We start from the raw sequence: 26,668 nt of genomic DNA, 5'->3' as shown, positions 1-26,668 counted from the left end.
GGCTGGTCTTCAGCCCATGTGTCTGGCCACATATGTATTATTAAACTGTCATTCCCTCGTGGTGGCCATCTTCATTCTCTCTGTTGGGTGCTAAATCTACACATTTCTTCTAGTATCAAACACAATAGGAAAATTACTGGAGTAGCTGCTCCACCAGCTAAGAATAGCCAGGTAGCACTACCCAAGAAATCAAGAAAAAAGCTAATATTCCTTCAATCCTGTCCATGTCTGAACAGGCAAGTTTTCCTATGTTGAATCAAATTTAGACTCAGACTCCATTCCTGGTAGTGCCTTCACAACACAACCTCCCCTCAGAACCCAAAAGCTTGGGTGTCCCGAGAGCTGCCTGGCGGGTGATGGGAGTAATGCCACCGGGTAGTCAGCTGGCCACAAGCCTCCAGCTTTTGTTCCTCAGTAATGAAAACATTCTTGGCAAATGCTTTTGCTTTAGTTCATCTTGCACAGGTTCAAGAATTTCAGTTCAAGTAGTACAATATGAATGTCCCCAGCCGTTGCTCTTAATCACAGCCCTGCTTCCAAAAAACAACCAAAAAAAAAAACCGATCCAGAGTCCTATTCTGTTATTCCTGGCTGGTGTGCACTGTTGGCCAGCCAGCTTTGAACACTTCAGTTTCTTCAGAAAAATGTATCAAACTTCTCAATGAGTGCACTCTAACATGTTGGTTTTTGTTAGTTTGTTTTTTTTAAGTAGTAGAAGTAGTACTATTTTCAGTGGAGGCTATTCCAGAGGAAAGGACAGTCTGGCCAACAGTGTTTTCTTACAGTCTCTGTGACTGACCTTCTTCTAACTAGCATGAGCAAGGGCAACTGTGGATTGGCAGTGAGAAAAGTTGTTTTTTCTTCAAAGCTTTCTTTCTAACCCACAATGTGAAATGCTCCCTGTTCTGTTCCTTCTTTGCCTCAGTTTACTTCGACTATAAAATGCAAGTGATAATTTCTGTCGTAAAATACTTACATCTGTGGATGGAAAGCATTACAGAAGAACTAATTACTGTTATGCTTAAACATTCCAGTGTTGCGATTAAGTGATTTTTATGCCTTGACAATTATATTTCACAAGGGAAGAGTGGGCAACCATCCGTCAAACTTCCTGGCTGTGACAAATTCTAAGATGACAGAAATTTTGTGGTACAGTCATTGATAACCATGGTTATGAATAGCTCTGAAACAAAGCTGTGAAAGAATTCACAGCCTCTTCAGATTGACATTATTTATAGCACACCCCTGGATGAGGTAAATTTAAGTCACGTACAGCTTGTTTAAAAGCAGAGTAAATTTTTATCAGTCTCCTGAACGCTAACAGATGAAAGACTGTTCAAATCTTTAGGCCTTATACAGTAGATAGCATAGCAAGAGCTAATTGGTGCTGCTGGCATGCCGTGTCAAGGTTAACATGAAATAAAGCTGTTTTACAAAATTATTATTTATTGTTTTGTACAGATGGATTTGATTTGTAGCTTGGAAGTTTCACAAAGCATCTGTAGTACCCAGAGGAAAGTAAAAGGGGTAGAATAAATAGAAAGCATAATAGGTACATAGCATGGTTTTAGAAATAGATCTACTTCAGACAGCTTCACTTTAAGTACAGCTTCTGAAGTCCTTATTTGGCATTCCTTCTTATTAAATCAATGTTGAGCAATGGCCACATGATTTTACTGATAATTAGGTAAGAGCAGTTTTTTCCAGGCTTATATGGAACACAGCCTCATTTTATAACTTCTTCCTTTCATTCCACTGAGATTTTTGAAGAGCGAAGATCTCAGTAAGGCAGGAGTTGCAAAGTGTTGGCCAAGGAGTAGTCATATCTCTGTCTGACTACTATATGGCTAAAACAGACCTTATGTCCCGGCAACCCAAATTCCATGCATGCACATGTACACTGTTGTCCCTTACTGTGGCGTGACAATACCAGATCTCCCATCTCATCCAGAAAGCCCTTTTGTTGACTTTGACTGTCTTGTGGCAAAATAACACCTTTGAAAGCCTCTTCAGCAGAAAGTAGAGTACGCTTTGGTTCCCAGGAGGATGGATGCACAAGCGAGATCAGCCACTGATGATAGCAGTAATCAAAACAGGTATTGCCTGTTGGTGTGAAAGAGACCAGCAGAAAGACAAAACACTGTTCCTGCAAACCAATGCCACTGCAATGTGGAGCGAAGCTGACCAGTATGTCTAAATTCACAGTGAAGGAGAGCTAATATATATTGTATAACCTTTCACGAATGTACAGAATTGTAGCTTTCAGTGCAATAAGTAATGAGTGACTTAGGCCTGGACTTCGCCATTGTAACCCAGAGCACTGTGTTGCTGAAAACTTGTGAAACTTCTACTCCAGTGGTGTTGAAATTACTGTGTAAAGCATCTAAGTTGAAGAGGTAGAACTGCATGCCTAAAAATAGGATTTACCAACCCTAGCACACAGAATGGAGTGGAGTCTTAGCTAGCAAACAGAAAATGACTGAGAGAAAAAAAACCTGTTTATTCACCTTTTCTCCCCGCCTTGCCCACTGGCAGCTCTGTGGTAGGTGCTTATGTGAAATGAGGATTCAGAGCCAAAAGCTGCTTCCAGATTCCAGGAACCAACTTCATACATTTCCATAGAAATGACTGGCTCACTTTCTTTCAAAACAGGCAATCAGTTCATCCTACTCTTTCCAAACTAATCTAATGGTTAAAACATTTACCTCCTCAGCCTGAAGCATTCAGAGCTGCACCTCCTGCACCTCCTACCCAGCATGTCGTGGGTAAGCGCTGGGGTGAGGGAAGTGTTTGCCACTTCTCCTCCTGCTTGTGGGCCACGCTGCATCCTGCGGCAGAAGGCCCCATGCTGGGAGCTGCTTCTACAAGCCCACAGACAGAGGACAAGATCTGAGCAGAGTTGAAAGCTGAGGGCTTCTTTCTTTTCAGGAATGCCCTATCCACAACCTTTAGCCTCACTTGTGTGTCAAAGCCCTGTCTGGTTCACGTGGGCTATTAATATGGGCAGCCTGTAGCTCTTAAGCATTAACTTAGGTGAACTAAGATATTTTATTGCTGTCCTTTATGTGTGAGCATTTGTCATTCTATACCTCTGACTAACTTTAACAAGAGTTGAGGGATTCGCATTGAGAGAAGAATTAAACTTTTTCCAATGAATGACATCAATGCAGCCCTTGGCACATTTTCACAAATCACTTTTCTGTGCTGCATAGTAGTACTGTATGGAGAAATAAGGGCAAGCTTTACTCCTGGAGTTCAGCTGGCTGCCCTCAAGACTCCTTGGAAATGAGCTGGATAATCCATCTCAAGAAAGAGTGCATGAAATAATAGCTGCTATAGGCAGTGGAGTTATAAAAGTTATTTATTTCTCTCATAATAACCCTAGTTGATTGGGGGGGGGGGAGGGGAAAAAAAACCCAAACAACTGAAAAAAACCCAACCCTGTTCAATAAAAGGCTCACATTGTGCATTACTGTAATTTCTTTTAACATCTAGACACCCATATGCATTTACTGTTTTGCTGGGAGGGTTTAAATACCCTGAGCTAATTATAGGGCAATATTTTCCAACTTACAAGGGTTAAATTGAAAGCACTGCTAATGATATGCTATTCCTGGCTATTAAACTGACAGAGGAAGGGTCTATTTAATTATAAAGTATGTAAAAAAAGCATAATCATCTTGTAATGTAACAGCTCTCATCTGGATTATTATTTTTGTGCACATTTATAAACACTGCCTGACATATTATTGAATCGTTTAACATTTATGTGAATGCAGTTATTCTACAGAATAACAGTATTGACACCATGGGTTAGTCTTCTTTTTATTTCACCAAGAATATTTCATATCTACTGGATACGTTTTGCCCTTTATCAGAAATAGAAAGTATCAAAATGTGAAGGAGGTGGGTAAAACAGGAGGAACTATTAATCTCATCTACCAATACCTCTGTATGTTTTCATGTGGCCATTTAAAATACTAATTCATTTCACTTTTAAGAGCTATGAAGTGTACTGCAACTAGGAATGCTCAGCAACCTATGAGATGAATTAAAAAGCAAATTAAGTTTTTTTCCTCATTCTAACTCAGTTACAAACCCATTTGTAGTTACAGGCTGCTCTTCCAGAATGACTCGTTCAGTAAAACTCACATTTCTAAAAAACTGAGATGCAAACAACTTTGAGAACTAATTACTGAAAATATGCCAAAGGTTGTTTGAATGTCATTTACTGGAAAGGTTTTGGTCCTCTTTTTCACAGCAGTCACATGAATTTTGTTAATTCTTTGCCTTCCTTCAGCTGCAAGATCTGCTGGGAGTCTTCAGGTGGCACTGGCTGTACCCACTGCAAGGTTGCCATGCATGGAAAAGTTAGCTGTGATTGAGACATGAGGCAACTGAGCTGAGCCATGGAAGGGAAGAAGGTGGAGGAAGGTGATCTCTGTAGTTTGGCTGATCTGCAGGTACCATGTGGTTAAAGGAGAGACACAAGTAACTTGAAAGTTTCAGAGCACATCACTGAGCTACTGCGTAGGGTCTCTGTCAGATTGCTGGGGACCTCTTGCTGCGGCAGCTGTCATCAGATAAGGTGGCGATGTTTATGCCTATGGGTTTAAGGACTAGTTTGTGAAATTAACTGCATACCTAATAGAGGCCTTTCTTGAACTTCTTGAACACACTGAACTTCAGTGAAGTAAGCAAAGCTTTTGACTGGAGGGAGGCTCTACACAGCTCACAGTAGATCGAAGAGAAAGTAAAGTATATACATATCATGGCTGTACTGGGGCATATATATCACTTCAAGAGGATGAAGTATCTTAACTCTTTATCTCCTGGATTTAGAGACTGAGGTTTTACTAAACTAGGTGTTCTGAAAGGTCATAAGTAATTACCAACTGTCATTAGCTCCCTGTTAACAGCTTTTTTGTAGCAGAATTTCCTTGACTTGTACAGTTATCTCATGGGCCTACAATTGGAACCACTATTCTGACCAGATATAACTGGAAGACACTTCATCTTATTGGAGTGGAACAGAGATAAGGGCTATAATTTCATATATGTAGTTGTTCACATGCATGCTGAGAGGAATTATAAACAGCTGTGATTGTTCTTGTCTGGAGGTCAAGCATGTGAAAGAACTGACGTGTTCCTGTACTTCTGTCTTCCACCATCTCCTAAAACATATAGGTTCACATCTTTCTATAATTATTTTCCATCTGACTTTCATTGAATTCTTCTCTCATTAAGCCACTAATTACCATTTTAGAAGCTACTGGCATGCGAGATCTTGCTCCTTCAGGTGTGAGGCGCTCTCATGCTGTCCACATCTGTCACTTGCATCAGATGACTACTGACTGGTCACTTGGAGGTGGGATAACTCTTTGATCCGCTTGCCTGAACTTGCACATTAAGAAAGGAAACTCTCCCCAAAGAGTCTGCCCTATGAACAGGAACATGAGGAATTGTCACTCTAGATCAGCAAGCCTATGTGTCCATGTGGAGAGACTGGAAGAAGAAGAGCTAGTTCTCACTATATTCAGTCCAGGCTTTCCAGATCCCACTTCATGTGAGGGAAAAGGAGGATGCCTGGGATTTCCTGGTAGCTGCCTCATTTGGAGAAAAAAATAAGTTTTTTATGGAAGAAAAGAAATGGAACAAGTTGCAACACAGTCCTCCTATCCTTCTAATTACATGGGAAAGGAGAATGCATGGTTAATATTTCTACTCACAATTCTTTTACGTATTCTATTTCTCACCTATGTCATTTGCTTTAGCACTCCTTACCTTGTTTTTCCATTTCTCCCAGTTTGTTCCTTCTGTCTGAACTGTCTCCCATCTTCTTGCATCTTTTCCCTCTAACCTAGCCCACAGGTTTGCATCCTTTTGTGTGATCCCCATCTTGAAAGCATTTGCACGGGGATTGTAGTTTCTTTTCGAACATAATTTGGGCAGTTCTATGCTATACAGTGATTACATTTCCCCATGAAAAAAAAAAAAAAAAACAAAGCCAAAAAAGTGCTTTGCTAGAGGCACAGAACTTGTCTACATTGAGCAAGTGGTATGACTAAACCTAATAGATCTGTATCTGTGGAGCAAAACAGTACAAAGGACCTGATGCCAGCAATGAATGTATTTCAGGGCCTCTACTTTGGACTAGTTCTAGTCTGACCGTGTGGCTTAAATACTCAATAACTGTTGAAGTGTGTTGCACGTACTCCTGAAGTACATCTTCCAGTTTAGTTTCATCCAAAAGGAGTACAGTTTGCACACTCTGAGACCACTCGATAACACAAGCCAAAGCACAGTAAAGGGGAGGATGAGGAGGCTCACTTCCACGCTAATACACTAATGTTGTTGCATCTATATTGAGGGAATAAGATCTTTCCTCTCCCTTCCCTCTTCTCCCCTAACCTCTGTTTTAGTATTCAAATGAACCCGACACAGCCTGCTCCAATTCGGTGAATATTCCATATTCCATTGGAGTACACAGCTCTTAGGGAAAAGGATAGTACATATTTCTTTTGGCAACTTTGTCTATGAAGGCTCAGTGTAGTATGTTGTGTTTTGCCTAGTCTTGTTCCTGTATGGAAATGGGATTTCTTTTTTTTTGTTAATATCATTTTTAGTTTGGCTCATGTTTCAGAAAAATAGAGAAAAGACATAGTTCTTTTAAAGAACTTCTCTGGAAATTATGGAACCATGTTTTTTTTTCCCATGTGCTTAAGTTGCTTAATTCATTTGGATAAAGACATTAAAAGCATTTATAAATTTAGATTCTATTTCAGTAATACTAAGACATATTGTTGATTACAAAGTCATAATTATTATGTCTGGTCAGAAAAGATTAATGATGTTTTGCAAAATGTGTCATGTTTTTGCATTTGTTATAATTGCATATTCCCTCTTTAAGGTCCCTTCCAACCCAAACCAATCTCTGATTCTACGATTCTATGAATTTTGCCTTCCCCTTGGAACTCTGACAGTTCACTTCAGGTCTGACTTTCTCCATAGAGCTTTTTGAGTGATATCACTGGCTTCAAAGAAATTTTTCCAATGAGACAGATATGTTTCTGTGAAGGCATGTGATCATTTTAAGATTAAAAAAAAAAAAATCATCACAAAATCAGAAACAGTAATACATACAAGGGGACTTCGGGGACCACTGAGCTTATTTCCATGCTGCTGCAGGCAAACATTTTAGGAATAACCTTTTTCCTAATCCAATTCAGTGTCATTTTATATGTAGTTCAGCTTTTTGTTCCCTTTGCTACCATTGGAAAACTGCTCAAGCATCTCATTTATTTCTGGGTGAATTAATTTTTAATCATTTATATCTACTTGTTCTCATGCCACACTGTTCTTCCCAACCTGATATTGAGTTACTCGATGGTCTTAAAGTTCCCTTCCAACCTCAACAATTCTATGATTCTATGATTCTATGATTCTACTTGATATATTAATAGAAAACTTTGTTATTTTCTCGCAGCCTTTCGGCCTTCATTTTGACAGAATAATGCAACAAACATCACCAAATGAGGAAAAATTTATTGTATCATTTTGTAAAACAGCACAAGTACTTACCTATCTTAGCTGATTTAACTTAGGTTCTCATTTACTTTTTTCACAGGAACAGCTGGTTGGTGATGTAATCCTTTTGTTAATAAATGTATGTCTGAGTCTTTCTCCTCAGTTGATGAATATCTGGCTTATAACAGAGATGCTTTTTATTAGCCCCTAAGATCACTTGCAGCCTGGACTATTGAATTTAGTCTGTTACTCTGGTCCTTGACACCATTCTGCTCTTCATTGTCCCTGGTACTAATCATTAACGCACCCACTTCTTGGGTGTTGGGCATTGAACTCTGTGAGGATGCTTCTTTCAGCATCACCCATTGACCTCTCTCTCTTTAAACAATTTGTGTCCTGATTTATAATTCCTTATTGACATCACCTTTATTTTAATCTCCTACATGATACTTTAGAAAATTACTTACAGGAGTAAAATATACATTTTTTTAATCCACTGTTTCGTCACACTGTTTAACATCTTTGTCGGCAACATGGACAGCAGGATTGAGTACACCCTCAGCAAGTTTGCTGATGACACCAAGCTGTATGGCATGGTCAACACAATGGAGGGAAGGGGGACCTGAACCTGGGGATCCAGAGACGCCTGGAGAGGCTTGAGAGGTGGGTCGTGCAAACCTCATGAACTTCAACAAGGCCAACTGCAGGGTCTTACACGTGGGTTGGGGCAATCCCAAGCACAAATACAGGCTGGGAGGAGAATGGAATGAGAGCAGCCCTGAGGAGAAGGACTAGGGAGTTCTGGTTAATGAGAAGCTCAACATGACCCAGCAATGTGTGTTTGCAGCCCAGAAAGCCAATTGCATCCTGGGGTGCATCAAAATAAGTGTGGCCAGCAGCTCGAAGGAGGTGATTGTCCCCCTCTACTCTGCTCTCATGAGACCCCACCTGGAGTCCTGTGTCCAGCTCTGGAGCCCTCAGCACAGAAAGGACATGGACCTGTTGGAACGGGTCCAGAGAAGGGCCATGAAGACGATCTGAGGGCTGGAGCACCTCTGCTATGAGGACAGGCTGAGAGAGTTGGGGTTGTTCAGCCTGGAGAAGAGAAGGCTCCGGGGAGACCTACTAGCGGCCTTCCAGTACCTGAAGGGGGCCCACAGGAAAGCTGGGGAGGGGCTCTTTATGAGGGAGTGTAGCAATAGGATGAGGCGTGATGGTTTTAAACTGAAAGAGTGGAGATTTAGATTGGATATCAGGAGGAAATTCTTTACTGTGAGGGTGACAAAACATTGGAACAGGTTACCCATAGATGTTGTGGATGCCCCATCCCTGGAAGTGTTCAAGGCCAGGCTGGATGGGGCTTTGAGCAACCTGGTCTAGTGGAACGTGTCCCTGCCCATGGCAGGGGGATTGGAACTAGATGATTTTTAAGGTCCTTTCCAACCCAAACCATTCTATGATTCTATATTCTATGATTCTATGGTATGGAACACCCCTTTGCCCAGTTTGGGGCAGCTGTCCTGGCTATGCTCCCTCCTAGATTCTTGTGCACCTTCTCACTGGCAGAGCATAGGAAGCTGAAAAGTCCTTGACTTAGTATAAGCATTACTTAGCAACAACTAAAAACGCCAGTGTGTTATCAATGTTACTCTTGTACTAAATCCGAAACACCGCACTGTACCAGCTACTATGAAGAAAATTAACTCTATCCCAGTCAAAATCAGGACAAGTAGATAACTTAGAATCACAGAATCATAGAATTGCTGAGGTTGGAAGGGACCTTTAAGATCATCAAGTCCAACCATTAACCTACCCTGACAAAAAACACTTCTAAACCACATCCCTAAGTACCCCATCTACCCCTTTTTTTAAACACCTCCAGGGATGGTGATTCCACCACCTCCCTGGGCAGCCTATTCCAATGTTTAATAACCCTTTCAGTGAAAAAATGTTTCCTAATATCCAATCTAAACCTCCCCTGACATAACTTGAACCCGTTTCCTCTTGTCCTATCACTTGTCACCAGGGAGAAGAGGTCAGCCCCCATCTCTCTACATCTCCTTTCAGGTAGTTGTAGAGGGTGATAAGGTCTCCCCTCAGCCTCCTCTTCTCCAGGCTAAACAACCCCAGCTCCCTCAGTCGTTCTTCATAAGGTTTGTCCTCCAGACCCCTCACCAGCTTTGTAGCCCTTCTCTGGACACGCTCCAACACCTCAATGTCCTTCTTGTAGCGCGGGGCCCAAAACTGAACGCAGTACTCGAGGTGGGGCCTCACCAGTGGCGAGTACAGGGGGATGATCACTTCCCTAGTCCGGCTCACCAAACTATTCCTGATACAGGCTAGGATGCTGTTGGCCAACTTAATTTGTCCTTTTTAAATTAAGAACCTTAGTTGTAACCCATGGGTATCTTTCCTTTTCTTTTAAATGAATCAGACCAGAATTGTCTAATCTCTAATAGTTTCCTGTGAATATCTCTAAAGTTGATGAACTTTCAAAAAGTAAAGCTAAAATAATCTTCCCTGTTGTCTTTCTGTTTATTTGATTGGTTTTTTTTCTGTAAAGGAAAGGGCTAAGAAACAGTTGGGTCCTATCATTATTAGCACCATTTGTCTTCCTTGCTATACTGGGAAAGAGAAGTCATTTCTGCTACAATGCCAAATAGTGTTTAATGACTTTATACATTATTCAAGTTCATCATTAGGTTTAGAGGCACAGAACTTGTGCTACAGCTCTCTTCCAGAATGACACTGACACAGGCAGGCTTTACTGCCTTCTCAGTGTATGTGGTTATATTCATATTTCATTAGTCTACTTTAAAGTTAATGTTACAATTTGAATATGTTGATCTACAATTCCTGCTTTAGTTATAACTTTCCTGAGCAACACATATGCTTAAATACCTCTGTTTCAGTCATGTTTCCTATTTAACAATGTCTTTCTTGTCCTATAATATTTGCTGTCAGTTCTTTTTCAGTATTTCAGGTTTCTCCACTGGATTCTACAAACATTCCTATTATTTCCTACTGATCACACCAGTTTCTCAAGTAGATGAGATATAAGTTCTTTTGCTAATTATACTGCCCCAGATGAGTACTTTTTCTGCATTATTAATAATGTTATTTGGTGAGGATTGTTTCTGCTTGATATCTGTCCCCTACCTTCTGGAATTCCTTTCAAAAAAGCCGTGAGACTGACCACCCCCACTAGATAAACTAATGGAAAACTCATTGAGATACAGTTTCTTGCCTGTTTTAAAACACGCAGACAGAGTGTATGTCAGGGAGGCTATAGGAAGTTGTAGTTCCTAATTTAAAGTAATCCAAGCCCAGGGCAAAGCCTGAAGCTGCCTAAATATCTGCCAAGGGCCCTCCTTGCACCTGGTCTACAAATTGTGGAAGGGGCCTGGAGGAGGATCAGCTGCCCGGAGGAGAATAGTGTTCTCCATGCCAGATGACCACCCTGAGCAGAGGGGCTTCTCCATTGGCAATCTCACTGCCCTGAAGGTGCTCTTTCTGCTTAGCAGTGCTCCATGACCTTAGTGGATCTGGACATAAAAGGCACTTGATCTAAATGGCCGCTTGCTGCATACCATGCTTCAGCACATGTGCTCTAAAACACAACACACAGAGCAATGGTAGAGAAGAAAAATGACATCAAATGCTAGAGGCACAATCCACCACTGCAACCAGTCCAATGCCCAGAGTATGGGTAGACGGCATTGACTTTTTCATCTGCTTTACTCGGTGGTAAAATACAAGTAGCTACTATGGCAACATCACATGGTACATTTGTTATCTCTGAACGAGAATGTGTTGAAGGAAGTAGCAGATCAGTATGCCATGTGTGCTTTCATTTTCTGGAATGTTTTCAAGGGAAAACATCTGTTCAGATATTTTTCCTGGGATTATGGCTTTAGTTAAAAAAATGTGAAGAGGAAGAGATGCAGTTCTCTGTCTCTCTGCACTCTTTTCTCGTATAAAACTGCATTTTTTTTGTAAGAAAGTACTGCTTTTGTATCCTATACTATGTTGTTTTCCCTGAATGGATTCTATTATTTGGATCTTCAGTAGTTTCTTTAAATGAGTAAAAAGATAAATATTCCTTTGAACGCTTATGTAGAGATATTGTGGGTAGGTGGGAATGGAAGGTACGGCTGGGAGGTTAGCCAAAATCTTTCTGTACTTGCTGGAAGCATTATTTTAAGATGTGAAAATTTTTATACACTTACTCATAACATTTCATAGAAAAGATGATCTGTGATAAAAGTATTGACCTGGAATTCAAGAAATATGTATCCCATTCTTGGCATGGCTACTCAGGTGTCATCTGTGATGCTAGGCATGTTCTTTAATAGTTGTATGGTTCAGACCTTCCCCATATGATATCCTCATTCTTGGTTTTGGATGTTATACTCCCTAAATTCCTTTCACTTAACTTCAGACATCTGCAGTATAGACATTTACATCTGAACAAGCTGTCTAGACTTCCTTTATAGTCAACGGAAAAATGTAGAAACTTAGGTTGCCATTCATCTGGACAAATTTAGACATCCAGGTTAGACTAAGATAAATTACATCCTAAAAGTGACTTTTTCGTTCCACTAATGAAGTCACAAGCAGAAATTCAGATTGTATATATCAAAATTTGGACAGATAAATCCTACCTTTGCAAAGAGTACTATCTGTTTATATGCATTAGTAAAGCACCTTCATTGATGTGCCCCTTTGTCGTGGCTGTGGTTTCTGTGTGACACTGAACACAAGCTACAATCAAAAAGTAAACTGTAGGAGGCCCCAGTGTTCTTTCTTTCTTAGAGACCAAGGCAAATCTCAATCAAACAGGCACACAGATGAGAAAACTGGTTGAGAGAAAGAAAAAAAAAACCCAAACTGTTGGCCAGAATCCCAAGCATTAGCTTTTTTAAATACTAAAAAATAATCTTTTTGTCATTGCAAAATGTTTTTAGAAATTGCTGTTTGAAATAATATCTGTAGCACTGGTTAAGTATTTAAAAAAAAAAAAAAAAAAAAACAAAAACAACACAAACCAGTTTTCTTTACTAGAAGATACCTGTTATTAGAAACTGAAATATCTTCTACTGTGAAAGGTTTTCAGTTCTGTGCCAGGATGTCTAGCTGAAATGCAATTGACAGAATCTGATTGACATGGGACAAATGTTCAATTAATTTCTCTGTTCATGGGTACGTACTGCTATCTGAGTGCCCTAGTGTCCGAGATGCCCTGATGGGGCAGGCAGCTGGTACAATACGAGACCTATGAAAACTCGTGTCTGTCTGGGAGAGCACCTGGAAACCAGGTGAAACGCACTAGACATCTAAAATGGGACTGAGATGCTTAAGTTTGCACAACTGACCTGGGTACTAAGAGAAGGGGTAGTCCCAGTTCCTACATTAGGAACTGCTTTTTAGACACTTAAGTAAAGTAAGTAGTCTCTCTAAAAGCCAGGTACGTACTGTCAGAATATTATTCAGAACAGAAAGCTAGGTCGGAGGTTCTGAATTGCTTTATCTAGGTTTTATCTCTTCCAAGTGACTATAGCAAGTTAAAAGGGCAAGATCTGGAAATCCTGCTCTTTGAAAGACCAAAGTTAGGATATGACTCATGTTGCACTTCCACTGAAGTCTATAGGGAGAGGTGCTTCTTGCATGAAATACAAAGCTTATATAGGCAGAGGAAAATGTCTTACTCTGGAAGTTCGCTTATTCTTCTTTCTCTGTCTAAGGTTAAGGTTCCATACCTATGTTAGTAAGAACCCTCTCACAAATAAAAACACACCAAATACGTAAGGGAATTAAATCTGAGGTGAATCTGAGAAAACTTTAGGACAAACTGTATCCATTTCTTTCAAGCTTATAACCAAAAGCTAAAATGTCATCCAGACGCAAAATTCAAAATTCTGAAATCTCAATCTTAATAATTATAAGGTATTTAAACATTTACTTGAACAGTTTTGGCACAAATATCTGGTAACAATGGCCAATTTTGTGAAGACTTGTAGCTAATTTTCAGGTAAAGAAGCTTCAATTTTCACTTGAGATTTGCATCTCAAGTTAGTCACCTCCATGTCAACACTCCAAGAATTTGGATGCCTTTAACTGAAGGAACTGAAATAGAATTAATGAACAAAAACAAAAGAATAACTTAAATTCCAAGCCTTTAATTGTAGTCACAGTGGTTTAGAGAGGGCGTCTTCATGGTAGCTCCATTGACTTTAAAGGTATTGTAATGTAAAGAATCTATGAAGAAGCCAAAGAAGTTATCTTCTAAAATATGTAGGGTCAGTTTAAGGACAAGAGACAGTGAAATAAACCTGAAAAGATAAATAATAGAAATACAAAGGAAGTTTTAAGGAGGAAAAAAAAAACAAACTAGAGGAGCAAGAAAAAGCAGAATGGCTCTGCCCTTGACTACATTCTCAGAGCATTTAAGATGTCATGGGACAGGAAGACTCAAGATTCTTCATTACTGCATGAGCTGAAGGATGGGAGATAAGGAGACACTAACTGTTGCTACTAAGAAGGTCCAGTGCTCACACAGCAGTATATGCTACTCTTGACTTCTCCCTTTGGGACAGTAGCAGCTAAGTTTGGTTTTTCAGGTTCTGTCACAGGAAAAGCTGGAAATGGGACTGTGGCTGTTTTGCCACTGTCGATAACCCACTTCCTTAAATGACTGCCTGCTTTGCCTCTGCACAGAGCCAGCCCTGGTGGGAGGGTTTAGTTAAGTCTCAGTACAGGAAATACTTTAAAAGTCCCTTGTTAGTCTTCTGCCTTTGATGTCAGTCTCAAAATTCCTACCTTTCCTGAGGACTGTCGTGTGGTGCTACATGTTAAAAGCTTGGCTTTCTGGCAGCCTGTGAATATCTGCAGGATCAGATCTTTTCCTGGTAAATATCAAAACAGAAGTTTTCTCCTGAATCATTTTACATTTTTGCATACTGTGCATTGAAAGAAGAAGGAAAGATTTGCTGATGGCAACCAAGCTTGGGCTGCAAGATGCTGCATTATCCTCTGCAAGGCTTTTGAAGTGGGTTGACATACAGAGACTCAATGAAGACTGAAGTTTCATGTCAGACAGAGATACTGTGAATCAGGTGAAAATTGGGATGGAGCCTAGACAGAACCAGCATGAACTGCCTGAAAAATTGAGAGCTTCTCTCTGTAACTCATCCATATTCAGTTCTATAGATGGACTGTATAGCCTATAATAGACTTCTTTTATGGGATCATGTAAAAATATCCCTGACAACAGATGGACGTTGAGTCAATGAAAGCTAATTACATTTTACAATTCTACAGACATGTAAATTTGTTAGGATGAAGGAAGGATTTTAGAACCATGTGCAATGTTTTTATTGAGTCTATATTTTGAATAGCAACCTGACAAATTATCAGGCTTATGTAAAAGCTAATATTATGATTGTTTTCTTCCCTGAGAAATTCACTTCTTCCTAACCTGATGTTGGTTCAACACATGCCTGTAATTCCCATTTATACACTGAGGTGCTGCTCTTGGAAATGGAGCAGTATTACCTTACAGGTCTTAAAAGTCAGAGGGTGCATTTCTGGGGAGGTAATATTGTGTATATGGCATATCACTTTAATTAGGGTGTCAACACTGGAAAAAATGTCAGAATACAAGAAATGCCCTAATGGGTCAGACCAGCAGTCCTTCTAACTGAAAATTCTGCTTCTGACAGTGGCAATATGAGATGCTGTTTTGGGAAAGAACATGAGCCTGATCACACTCTGTAGTCCATCTCCCATCAAAATTCGTTTTTAAGGAATGGGGAATAAACATCTCTGCTTGGTCCTGTCAGCATTGATTTATGAATCTGTTGTCCATGAACATGTCTTACCTACTTTGAACCTGCTAAAACTGTCCTCTTCCACAACCTCATATGGCCATAAGTTTCAGAAGTTTAATTAGCTATTGCATAAAGTAACACTTTCCAGATGACAGTTCTACATACCATCAGGATTTTGCAGAAGTTCATTATATCCCTTCCAGTCTTTTCCTCTTGAAACAAAACTGTTCCAACCTTTCTAATATTTTCTTGTAAGATAGCTGTTCCACCGCCTACTTACTCTTCTCTATACTATTTCTAATTCCACTATGTCCTTCTTGAGATCACAAAACCACCTACAGCACTGAGGAGGCAGGTGCACCAAAGGTTTTATAAATACGCAAAATGATGGCATCTGCATGGTGTCCTTCCAATGATATCTGATGTCTTGCGGGCTGTTTTTAACTGCAGACAAACACACATGCGAGATCCTCCTGTTGTTTCTTACTGTTGGCATGATATTCAACTATCTGAAAGACCAGACCTTAATTTCATCTTCAGACTCGGAGATGTCGTTGTTAACTCTCATTTTCAGGTCATTGATGAAGAAATTGAATAAAACAGGTTCTAGAACTGATCTCTGAAGGGACTGTTCACTCTTTTCCATCCTGAAAAGTAGCCATTAAGCCTTGCTTCCTATCTTTTCATTACCTTTCAGTCCTGAAAAGAACTCCACCCTCATGGCAAATGAGTCTTCTAATTAGCTTTAAGTTTCTTTAACAGTTTTTTGTCAAAATCATTTTGAAATTTCAAATACATTTTGTCCACTTCATTCCCTATATAGATTGGCATGCTCATAGACATGTACATTCCCTGGTTCAATACTCTGAAAAGCTTCCACTCTAAATAAAAGCCTAACTCTATCTGTTACCTTAAGAAGCTGAAACACAATATTTCTCTAAAAATTTCCTACTTGCTCAAGTGTGACTCAGTCAGGCCCATTTAATTATAGTAAGCTCTTCAAGGCAGAGCCAGGCTTTGCGCTCTCTGTTCCTACAGAACCAAAGACAAAGTTCCAACCCACAGTTGTGACTCTTGGGAACAGCAGTAGTACAACAATATCTAAATTCCATGTCAGGCTTTTAGTCAGTTGATCTCAAAGCATTCATCATTTCCCTTCCCAGGGAAGGAAAACCAAAGAGGGCAAGGCACAAAATGGGAGAAGCAGGAGTTGAACCCAGGTCACCCAAATCCTTGCTTGTACTACACTGGACTCTCTCCTAAGCCCAGGGATCCTAAATGTAAAGATGCGTTAGCATTTTGACCACTATCCTCTCTTTCTATTAACAATGAGTTGAATTAAATTCCTGAACCTCAAGAATGAAGATACTCAAATTCTGTGGAAATTTAGATTTATATGCATTTCAGAATTTTTTCCAGTTTAAACTCATGCAGTATCTTAAAGAAATTTATTTTTTTTTTACTTAGCAAGGTCCCAGTCTTTACATTTTCCCCATCCTCAGACTTCCTGTTTACTTGGCAAGCCTTCCCACTCCCGACACTGAGCCAGCTTTTGACCGCTTCACACTTAATCACCATTCCTTTATTAAAAAGCTATTAATTATCTTCTCAGTGGCCCAATCTACTGACTATTGTGATAATTGTAAGACTTTTAGAGCTTTTCCCCCCACTTTGTTGACAGACTGTTGGGCTTAGAAACAGCACCACAAGGAATGCAGGCTCATCTTTGTTTCAACATACTTAAGGTGCTTTTATCTGTAGGTTTGCCTTGAACAAAATCCTGTTCAAATTGTATTAAGCCCCAGATAAACCTCTCTTTCAGATTATGGTTTCCAACTGAACTCCTGTGCACTGAAGAGAGGGCACCGAATTCTTGATTGTTTCAAGAAAACCTCTTTGAGTAATCCCTTGAGCTTGCCTACAGGGCTTGGATTTCCTAATGGATGCTTTGATGACAGGAGATAAGAGCCAAAGGTACCTTTATTCTCTTAGAAATTGCTCCAAACAAACAACCTCAATGATTAAAGCTAATAGAAATACCTGGAAGATTGATAGCTTGCAAAGCATTGCTGAGTGAATGAATAACTTCCCCTTTAGTTCCGAAAGCTAATATTTGTCCACATTTGCTGCCTTTTAAGAAAGTGCAACGTTTTTTGTATGCAGAGAGTTGATCAGGAACAAACAGACACCATTCAGCTATTATTTGAATTTTAAACAAAGTCTCCCTACTTCAGCTATTGAGGCAGCATTCTGCATGGGCCCATTTATAATAATTCAAACATGGCACGGGGAGGGTCGCTAGAGTAAAGTACATATAAGTGTGAACATGATACTCTTGTAAAAGTCTTTAATGATGTGAATGGGCAGCGCACTATGGTATTCTATACAGGGGTTTTAAATTGCACAAAGGGCCCGTAAAACTTCTATATCTGTTCCCAAGCAATACACCTATCAGAGAGGTGAACAAATGGAAACCAAACTCTGCAGCAAATAAAAGTCTTAAATTTACAATGCTGGATTATAAAACGGTGTCTTTCAACAGCAGCTCTGACTTATTTCATGTTCTGATGAAATCATTGCTTGCAAATGCCAAGAAATTCAGCTGTAAACTTTTGGCAATAAGTAGGCTCTCCTTGGAACTGCTGGTTTTGAAAACATCTGTAAGTAAGGAATCCACTGCAGAACCAATAAAAGGGGCTGAAGAGACCAAAACTTTCACTAACACCTCGTAACACAGGCAGTGCTCTGAGTGCCACCAAGCCCTGCTCCCTGGTATGTGGGTTATGTACATACCAGAGTTCATTTCCAAAATGGGGGTTTTATGATTCCCAGTGTCACAGAGCATGCAGTCAGGGAGTGTATCACATAACAAAGCAATCTAACAATAGAGCTGCAAAGAGTTGAACATTTGGTTTTGAAGTGATGCAGCCCAGGGGTGGGGTGTTCCGATATTGAAAATTCCTCAGCTTTCTTTCACGCAACAAAAGCAAAACCTTAAAAGGCTCTGCTCTGAGTGAGTGGTTTAAGGAATTTCCCCTTTTATAACCACATTGAGGAAGGATCCAAATTAATCTCATTTTCCCTACAAGATAATGGCGTATGGAGTTAGCAGTCACAAGAGAAGCCAGGAGGTTTCAGGGAGAGGAGGGTATGGGTATGTTTTGACAGTTGAAAAGGAAATTATAAGCTGATGTTGACTCAGAGCTTCCTTCCCTTAGTCCAGCCCATCATCTGAACTTTGGAGTTCAGCTAAAAGGACCTACTGAAACAGAAGCCAAAGTGCGAATGGAGATTTAAAATTATGTTCTATCCTCTGACTGAGGCTTGGATGTTCAACAGCCTTTAACATGTCTTCTCCAGAATCATTCATGGGAAGGAATTCTGATATGGAGAAGGCACAGATTTCATTTAACTCTTCTTCCCCCTTGTTCCACTTGTCCCCCCTCAACTACTTTTGATACAATCTGTGGTCCACAGAGCACCAGGGTTCCCAGACAAGCCACGAAGGGAACCTGAGATCCTGTGCTCTGAGCAGTACTGCTCTGATTACAGCCAAAACTTAGTGATTGAATCCTTTCCCTGTCTTTTGCATTGCAAGGGGGGAAAAAGCTGCCTGTCCTCTCCTCTCCTCTCCTCTCTCCCGCAGTTGCCTGACCCCTAGCAAACCACAAGCCCCCTGCAATCGGAAGCAGTGCAGCCTGTTCACTGATGCCTGCCCATGGCTCTTTCTGCCCCCTACACCAGTGCTTGGCAGACAAGAGAATTAAACCCATTTTTTCATTACCATTGTCACCATTTAAGAAAACGTGATGAAAACAAATTAAAGATCTTACTGAAAGGAGTCAAAATAATATTTTTTTTCATATTAGTTTTTATGACTGGATTCATGAAACCCCTGTGTGAGAATTTTATTTTGTCTGAAACAACCTTGATTTCATGATGAGGGACACAAGCGCACTTTTAGACTTCTTTTTTTTTACATAGCAAATGAGGGCAATATTTCATTTACAGCTTCCAGTTCAGGGTTAGATCATCCCTCTCTTTCACCAGCACTTCTTCCACAGAAAAGGGGTTATTGCTTGTAACAAAGACTGTAGATTTGATAGCATCTGAGGTTAGCATGTAGGACTCGTGAGATGTTGATAGCCTAGATGATCAATCAGATCTTTTTTCGTTTTGCAACCCCTTGGAAGAATGAAGCACAGAGCTCCCGTCCATCGGCAAAGCTTTTGGGAGCACAGTTCACCAGGCCAAGATGGAGACAGGGAGGCTGCGTGGAGAATGGGTATATGACCTCCATGCAGGTTTTGGGGAGTTCTACGTAAGGCAAATCTAAGGCTAATTGTAGATGTGCTGCCCCTTGTGTTTTTTCTAAATCTTGGCAAATCCTTGCCTTTGGAGGATGCTCAGCATGGCAAAGCAAATCTTACTCCTCTGATTTTATGCCCTTCTGAAGGCTTGCACTGCAGGCTTTTGAAGTTAAATCTGTGCTTATCTTTCAGTCAGGCAGTGGGTCATAGCAGGTTAATCTGACCCATGACTCCCTTCATCCCCATCAGGGAAAAAATAAAAGTCCCTCATGGTATACAGAATTCAGTAACTGAACATTTCAGAAGAAATCCTAATATATGTCTCATACACTGTTCAGTGACAGCAGGAGAAGTATTAAAATATTACTTGGCTGACAAGGCATTATTGTGATATGCTTAAACTTGTGCTTTCTCTTTGTTTCCAGACTCCTGGTTGTTTGAGGTTTTTTCCACTTATATAGTGAACTAGAAGCAGTCACAATGACCCACTGCCAGTATTTCCTAATTCTCCTTAATGAGGACAACCTCCATGCCAAGTCTGATCCTGAAAACCTACATAGTTTGTGAGTATGAAAAAGTGGATTAGTATTTTAGAACTGTTGAGTTATTAGCAATATGAAATACAAATAAATATAGTTTCTCACCCCAAATGCTATGAATTGTGCTGTGTAAATATTTTCTAAAATGCACATCTCAAAAAACCTGAACATTGATTGAAATAAAAAGTTATTTATAAAGGGGCAAGTTGGAAAAAAAAAAACCACAAACAAAGTATTTTTGTTAGCATACTCCATGATTTCATGTCTCATGGAAATTAACCAGTGCCAGTCAGAAAGTAGTTATTCAATTCAATTTTATGATACATTTTCAGATTTTGGCATCCTGTTTTTTTTTCACATTATCAAGAAACAATATTGCTTGTGATCCCTCAGAGACTTGACATAAAAACAATTCCACATACCAAAAATCACATTAAAGAAAGTGGGAAAGAAAAGCTCTTTTCTGGAATAATCAATAGCTTCCTAGTTTGGTCCCCCTTCTAAAACTGGTGGCTCAAACCCTTGGTCTACCCCTTTCAAGCCCGAATGTAAATGCTGGTTTCCTGCATCTTGGAACTGTGTCTGAAACAGTCGCCTTGCTGGTTCTCCTAGGAGCAGAGAAACAGAGTACTTTTTGAAACGTGCTTGTAAAAAACAGTATTTTCTCAACATCAACAAAAGTGGAACAGCTCTATAGCTACAGCTGAGCTTGGGAAAGTGCTGGAAGGACCCTGTGGAGTTTGGGATTTCTAAACGTCAGAACAAAGGTCTTCAGCCCTTTGAAGACCCTGACTCATATTTGTGACGATAGCAGCAGCGTCCACTCCCACTCCCTCTGGGCATATGCAGCCACTCTCCTCCATGGACAGGAAGAAGATGAAAGGTGAAAGTTGATGTTCCTTGTTATCAGGAGTACTTTTGCAGTGGTGCTCATTCACACGTGCTTACAAAGAACTATCCTTGCTTCTCTCTGACTAGTCACCTTCCTAGACATCTGTCGCACATACTTTGCATTCACAGCTTGTCTCTTTTCTACTTTTGCATCTGCATCATGCGTAGTGTTGCTGTCATGCTGTGGTCCATAGGGTGAAGTGGACGACCAGAGCTCACTCGCTTCCTTGTTAAAGGCTAGAAGTGTGTGTTGCACCCCAGCTAATCCTGTACTCCTTGCAGAAGCTGATTAAGGGGGTGGCTGCTGGGAGGGAAAGTCCTTTGATGTTCAGTTGGTTTCCCACATCTATAAGCCACCAGAGAGAAGGAGGTAGGGAATAAATTATATCAATAAATCTGTGCTATCCCATACTGAGAATTTTTGATGAAGCTCCCGTCTATCACAAAGAGAAGGCATGAGAGATGAATAATAAAAGAATAAGCGGGTGTCTGAGTTTATTGTCATTATCCTAGCTGATGAGTAGGGGTTTACTAAGTCCTAAAGCTTTTGACACCATTGATGTCAGCTCTTGGGAGCTGAGGTAGGCCACTGCTGAGGGCGCTTCAAAAATCCCACCCTACGAGTCAAACAAACTATATTAGTCTAGTGACCTGCGTTTGAACTCACTTGCCTTTTAAAAATAAACCCCTGTACAAATCCCAAAAGCAGCATATGGTTAGTTCACATCATGGACTAATAATAGCTTACATCATCTTATTTTTAAAATCAGACCTTTTTTGAATTATAGGAACACCAAAAATAGTGTTGGAAAATTCCAGAGCCTACCAATCCTATAACTTAAAAGTAGCCAATCCATTTTTGAACCTTTTTAAAAAAATAAAAAAAAAAATTAAAAAATCCCAGCCTCTGAAACTACAACCTTTGTCTGCCAAGTCTCAGCCTGGAACACATTTTTACAGCACTTATAATCCCCTGAACAAACTAGGTTTATAATGGAAGTGCTGACAGACCTTTAGCTATTCCAGCTATCTTAATAGCTCAGCTGTATTTATTTTTCATTACATTTAAATATAATTGGTTGAGGTTTAACTCTAGTTCAATTTGATGAGAACCTTTTCACTTAAATATCAGTTCTCGGAAATGGCTCATTTCTTGGGTGCCTTTTGGGGTTATTATGAACATCATTTTGGGGTTGCTTTTTAGACTTTTTTACTCCCCTATTTGTGTGGTTTTCCTTTTAATTCAAAGTGAAAGAGGAAAGATAAGCATTCTCATGGAGCATATCGTACTCAATTGTGGTTTGAATCCCAATGTGAGGGATTCCACTCCAAGTTTCACACATTCTGTTTTGCCCTCAATTAAGAAATATTTGAGCTGTCTCGGCACACCAGTGGAAAAGCAACGTGCTGATGTGCATGGATCCTTGATGCTCTCCTGAACTCCTTTTCATAAGTCTGAGTGGGGGCAAACGGAAAAGAGGCAAGGTGTGAAACAACTGTGGAAACCCAGAAATGCCTGTGTCTGGGACTGCTGGTGGGATAGCTGTGGGACTAGTTTAAATATGAGGTGTCTGTACTCTCTAGATTGAAAAATATTTTTTCTGGGTGAAATATGACCAAGATGGAAGACCTTTGAAATTGAGAATCAGGAAGCAAGAAAAACAAACTCAGCAGAATGATTTTAAAATACCAAACCTAGCCAACTGTTACCCATAGGGAAAAATATCTTCTGAAGTGAGAAATGTGGGATTTGAACTTTATGTTTAACTACTGTCATACATGAAAGGTGGTGGCGGTAGAGATGGACTCAAAGTTATTAATACTATTACTGATATTAAGTAGAAGGTAGAAGTGTAAATTTAAGGGGGAATTGGTACAATAATTTTTATATCATTTAAAGGAACCATTTAAATGACTCGGTTTAATATTTTTCATAATGTAGCATAAAGAACCAAACCCACTCTTTTCTAAATGAAGATTTTAGCCTTTTTTTTAAGGACTGTGGCCTTTTTCTAGAAGATGTGATTTAGATAGGAAGTCTTAAAGAGATGGACAATCCACTGGGGAATTTGTTCAAATTGCTCTTCTTCTGGTGAAAGTATTATTTGCAGTTTTATGATCTTTTAATGTCTTTGTCTGCACAAGTACAGAGTCTTCAGTATCTCTTTTCCTTTTGATTACATGAACAGTGATTATATGCAATGACCATTTTGTTTGTTAGCTTACTATACTATAAAGTAAATAGGCTGAACTCCTTAAATCTCTTGCCGACAAAGATATTTTTCCAAGCCTTGAATAATTTCTCAGTGCAAGCACTGAGGTGACTTTCTTAGATATATTATTGCATAGGATGTTCATATTGACTTGGTTATCCAAGTGATCTGTAAAGCCTTTTCAGAATCACTGTCCCCAAAGACACGGTTTCACATTTTGTGGTAATGGCACCATTCTTTGCTCTTTGAACATGAATCTTCCTCTTGCCTGTACTGTGTCAGGGAACATGCTTGACTGCACTCACCTTATCAAGCAATCTAGATAGTTCAGTATATAGTGGGTTTTCATTATCAATTTCTGAATTATCAGCAATAAGTGAATAGAATGTCTTCTTTCAGACAGTTGGAAAAATATTTAATTGCAACTTGATTAGGAACAAGTCTCCACAGAAACTAACACTTTTAAGATTACCCATTCACACTTAAAATGAAATATATTTGTTTACAATTTTACTTTTCTTCACACGATTAAGAGTATTTTGGGGTAAGTGGTACGTCATAGAATGTGAAATGAGAGAGGTCATTGGGAACTGGATAAGTTAGGTAAATCAGGGGAGAGGAACCAATAATATCTGGGGAAAAACAACCAACCAGCCGTATTCTTGTGTTTACTCATGCAATTCCAAAGCTTGCAGAACCTTTTTGCCCACATAAAATCAAAGTATTTGTTGAAAAACTGATTGATATTCCTTTTAGTAACAGTGTCTTTACTCTCAGAGTGGTCGTGCAATTTGACAGTGAGAAATTAAATACTAGGGTTCTTCAGCTTGGAACAGAGGTGATAGAGAGCATGAGAAAGGTGTACAAAATCACAAACAATATGAAAAAGGTGAACACAAACCAATGATTACTAAGCATTTGAAGAAGATGAAAACTGGTAGGTGAAGGGGAATTGCAGAATAACTGAACAGAAACAATAAGTGAAAAAGAAATACTTTATCACTAGCATATGAGCAAAATGTGTAGGTGGGTTGGTTGGGTGGTTGTGCAGGCCAAATGTTTAAAAATATTAAAAATTTGATATTAACCAAAGTAGTTATTAAAAACAATCCAATTTTCCACTCAGAAGTGTCTGGTAATAAATTTCAGGGGAAGAGCTTCCTTCTACTCCTCTTTTCTTACATCTGCCAGAGATGAGATGACTAGATGGTCTCTTCGTATGACCCATTGTGTCAATTTTTGAAGTCTTATGTATGAGAACTTGGTACTTAACCTTTGATGAAATCTCTTGCACTTCAATACATCAATGAAACACATACTATACCTGACAAACATACAGAAACAGAGCCAGATGTTCTCTTGTAACCGCTAAGGTTCTGTGTTATCTAACAGAGTTCAGTAAGGGTTGACTCATGCACAAAAACTCTTGTAAATCAGGATATATAAAAGAGTCTGTAACCAGAGAAATTGGGCATAGGCATCTAACATATACTGTGAAGCTGACCAGAATGCAAAATAAAGGTAAAATACAGAGCTTCTAGAGTACATTATATGTTTGGTATAGGAAAAAGAAAAAACACCTCAAAGCTAGTCGATAATACATACGATGCAATTTTTTACAGCGCTTGCTGTCACTTTGTTGGCAGAAAGCAGAAAACAGACATCAGACCATGATCAAAGAGGAAAGAAAATAAAGGGGTGTGGAAAAGAAAATAATGAATGGAAGGACTGGTGTTAAAGCAGAATGAGTCATATTGCATCCACTACGCTTATATCAGCCACTTGGTAGCCACACAAAGAGTGATTCGAAGCAATTAGCAGTGTCTCCTATCCTTGGCTGGATTTACTATGTTTGTGTTCTGCTCATTAACACACCCAAGATTTAACCTGGGACCTTTGAGATCTGCAGTCAGCAGTTCTGCCTAGAGAGCCAAAAATTAGCCTAAGCCTTGCCAAGCCAGGAGGAGCTCTGTGCTCTGTTATGCCGATCTCAGCTGGCAGTTGCTTTTTTCCACCCCTGCTGATGCTTCCCTCCACATCAGCTCTGGGAGAACAGCAGAAGAATCAGGAGAGTTGCATGGGGCTGGGCTGATCCAGCAAGCAGATTTCTGGGCTGGGTGGTGATGGGAGCTGTGCCTCGCTTGCCACCCATCCAGCAATGGGGTACTGTGGCTGCCAGAGAGAGCCAGAGCCTAGGGCAGGATATGACAGATTTCCATTTCCAGAAATGGAACAGAAATTTTAAGTCTTGACATAATTCACAAAGACCATTCAGCTTAACTGGTTTGGTTTGGTTTTCATGTGTGTGTTCTTTTTTTTTCTTCATGGTTATTAAGATAAATATTAAGGCCAAGATTGTTTTATTGCTGGGAAAATCAAAAGAAAAAAGTAAGCTTGTTTCTGGAGCCAAGAAAGATTTTTCAATGTGCTTCTCACTTCCTATCTGGAAAAGAGTCAGTCACAGTACTATCACTACTTGATAATACATTAGTAAAGCTGTTTGAAGCTTATAATTTCCTACATTGTGATAGTTTGTAATATTCTGATTGAAAAAATAAACCTTTTTTTTTTTCTTTCTCAATATACACTTCCCTGTGTCACCAGTAAAGTACTGCCCAAGTGAATGTCAGGGTCTTGGTTGTTTTTTTTTTTTCCATTTTAAAAGCTTCCCATTGTTGGAGAGTCACAGTAACATCCATGATGCCAAATACTTCACTCAGCAGAACTACTTGTCCAGAGCTTATGGCCACAGGGCAAGTGCAGCGTCTGAATTCTCCCAGGGATACCAAGTCTGCCAGGATCGTAAGCAACTGACTCTCCTCATCACAAGGAATTCTTCCCTTCCAGAACCTTTTACATCTCCAAATATATAGTTTGAGACATCCAGGAGAACAGCTGGGGTGATTGCTGTAGAACTGTGAAATCCATAGTATATGTCCACCGCATTTTGAGTGACCCTGTCAAAGACCAAATTTCTGCTCCAGCCAGCCACCCATCGTTCCAGCTGAGGCTGGCAGAACTGCAGGGCTCCTGACACCCTTTAGCTGCGGAAAGCAGGTACCTCAGGCCCACAAATGCAGAGTGTTGGCATTATTCAGTGGCACCGATGCCAGACCAAATGATGACACAGTTGCTAGTTCAAACCATTTGATTGCAGTTTCCTTTCTAACACAATCCTGATGCAATTTCATAGCTTTCTGGCAAGTAGCCAAGCAATGCTGGATTATGACCCTTCCAGTAATATAGCACTAAAAAGTTATCAAAAGCGTTTCAGGATTTTCAGGCATCAGATGCTGCAGAGAAAAATTATATCATTTTCTTTGTAGCACCCTCGATTGAAAAAAAAGCTAATAGACTAC

Source organism: Chroicocephalus ridibundus, chromosome 3 (genome assembly GCF_963924245.1).
Source record: "Chroicocephalus ridibundus chromosome 3, bChrRid1.1, whole genome shotgun sequence".
In the NCBI taxonomy this organism is placed as follows: Eukaryota; Metazoa; Chordata; class Aves; order Charadriiformes; family Laridae; genus Chroicocephalus; species Chroicocephalus ridibundus.
Note: the sequence above shows the minus strand (reverse complement) of the source record.